Consider the following 2526-nt stretch of genomic DNA (forward strand, 5'->3'; position numbering starts at 1 on the left):
CGTATGTGTGTATGTGTGTGCGTTTGTTCTGTGCATTTTTATGTGGTGTAGATCTCTGTAACTATCACTTTGACAGTCAAGATACAGAACTGTAGCTCACCACCAGGCTCCAACTTGCGACCTTTGCGGACACTCTGACATGTTTTCCTCCACCCCTTCCCCCTTGGCAACCCCATAGTCTGTTCTTCATCTTTACAATTTTATTTCAATAATTTATATAAATGTAATTGTACAAATCATATTTTAAAGGAAGAAACAAGTCACAGATATTTTTGTTAGCACTGTAAAATAGTCTTTAACTTTCACTTGTTTTATGTCTCAAAAATTGTCTCAAAAAATGTGCCTTGTTCTTTCCCATATTTTCTGATATCAGGATAGGAAATCAATACCAAACAAAACAATTCCATTCATTTTTTCCCACAGCTTGTTTTTTCACTGTTATTTCCTAACACTTATTGTTCCATTTACTCTTTCTCTCGTTTTCCACCACATAAAAGTAACTTTGTATTCTTTATCTCTTCTAAGAAAAACTTGGTAATGAGTATTTAATGTGAAGCCCTGACCACCCTTGTTTTGATTTTGTGTTATGGGTGTTCTTTTGTGTGTCTGCTCTTGTGGAGATTCCCTTGTGAAGCTGGGCTTTTCCAGTTGTTTGTCAAAATGGAAATAGATATTTAAGAAACCAAACACAAAATGATTGTGCTCCAGGAATGCATGATTTCTGAGAAAACCTACCTCTTCCAAATGGATATTGTGAATATTATTCATATTATCTTTACTCCCTTTTATTAAAGCTGTATTTTTTACACATTTGTACAACTCAGGTAATGAAATGTGAAACTAAGCAATTGACTACCAATTACAATTGATATTAATGATGCTACTGGGAGGCCACTCTACAGTGGCTGTGCCAAGTCTAGGGACTTGCTAGCTTTGCTAAGTTACATGGGATTGCCTACGTACTAAATGGAGATGGGGGACAGGACCGGAGGACTGGCGGCACCGACACACCCTGAGTGGAAGCCCAGGATGGGGCCCCAGGCACGGCGTGGCCATGAGCCGAAAGGGGGCATGTGATGGCGGATGACACCCACAGCATCCAGCGGCCCCCACCGGGGCAAGCAAACCCCAGGACCACAGCCACAAGCGCTGCCAGGCAGGCAGTGGGCAGGCTTCCAGCCCTGAACACACCGTGATGTGAGCCGGGTGGGCAGGGAGTGGGCGGGGAGGAGAGGTGGTGGGGAGAGGGGTGTGGGAGTGGTGGGGCTGGATGCTGGGTCGCCATCGGGGGGGCGGTGAACCACAGTGCCCGGACTGCTCCCCTACCCTCTCCCACCTGACCCATCCTACCTACTTTCCTCTCCCCCCACAACATGCCCCACTGCGACAATGTGCAATGATGACAATGGCACAGGACTTTCTACCCAGCCAGGGCCAATGAACCCGCACCACAAGCCGCATGCAGTGCAAGGGAGCCCCCGAGGGAGGAACCCAGACCATGGTGGCGGCCACTGGAACTCGGCCCGAGCCAGCTCTCTTCCCTCTCCATCTTGCGGATGGCGGTACTGCCCTCTATCTCTCCCTCACAGCCAGGCATCCCCCTTCCACCTGCCACCCAATGCGTGACCACGCAGGACCCACGGGGAAGGGGGAAGGGTGGGTGTGGTGGAAGAGGAGGGCAGATGTCACCGGGTCTGCACTTGGGGGAACAGGGCCCCAGGAGGCCCTGTGACGGAACCCCCAGCTGTGCACCCTGAGGAGCCTGGAGGCACCCCCGGGGGTGATTGACTGGCAAGCTACACTGAGACAGGTGTAGCCCCCCGGAGGAACCTGGGGCTGCAAGTGCATTCGAAGTGTGGATGATCAATGTGTCCTGCAATTCACATTAATTCTTGCATTTAGGTGCGCTCTTCATCAACACATGAGCCAAGTGATCCACCGCTAAGAGTCATATGAGGTTGATTTGCAAGGGTGCTCCCAACACTGGGAGACCCTCCTGGCACAGCACATCGCCAGAGTGGTTGCCTTAGGCTGGCCAGTCAGACAGCAATGGGACCAGACTCTGGAGAGGGACAGGAAGGTTTTCACAACACAGGGAGATGCGTGTGACCATGTAGGGGGAATGCTGACACCACCCCACAGGTGCCTGGGGGAGTTCCTGCCCCCATGGCATGGGGCACACCACATGTAGGCACATGCGTGACAGCACGATGGCCACCAGATAAAGCTCCCACCTGATGCCACCACGACGAGTGGTGTCAGCAGTGACACAGAAGTGTGGTGTGGGCCCCGACCAGGGTTCAGAGTCTGCAGGGGAGGCAAGTGAAGGGCTGGGCCCCTCCCAAAGGGACTCCCCCATGGGCCACTGCACCCGACCCAGGGGCTGATGGGCTACCCCCCAAGGGGTCCTTAAACCTCCATGCTGGAATTGCGCTAGGTACCTGAATGGTGGGGAAGTGGACAAGGAGAGGGGACTGGCATCCAACCCCGAACCTCGAGATGCCCTAGCTGGAAGGCTGGGGAGAG

General features: G+C 52.1%; 1 non-coding gene across 1 annotated transcript; it reads right to left on the reverse strand.

Moving 5' to 3' along the window:
* Positions 1-1796: 1796 nt before the first annotated feature.
* On the reverse strand, positions 1797-1950 carry LOC115834031. Its single transcript, XR_004029173.1, has one exon. It is a non-coding gene; the product is annotated as a 5.8S ribosomal RNA (ribosomal RNA).
* Between the last annotated feature and the right edge of the window lie 576 nt (positions 1951-2526).

The sequence above is a fragment of the Nomascus leucogenys genome, unplaced genomic scaffold (assembly GCF_006542625.1).
Source record: "Nomascus leucogenys isolate Asia unplaced genomic scaffold, Asia_NLE_v1 001432F_37137_qpd_obj, whole genome shotgun sequence".
In the NCBI taxonomy this organism is placed as follows: domain Eukaryota; kingdom Metazoa; phylum Chordata; class Mammalia; order Primates; family Hylobatidae; genus Nomascus; species Nomascus leucogenys.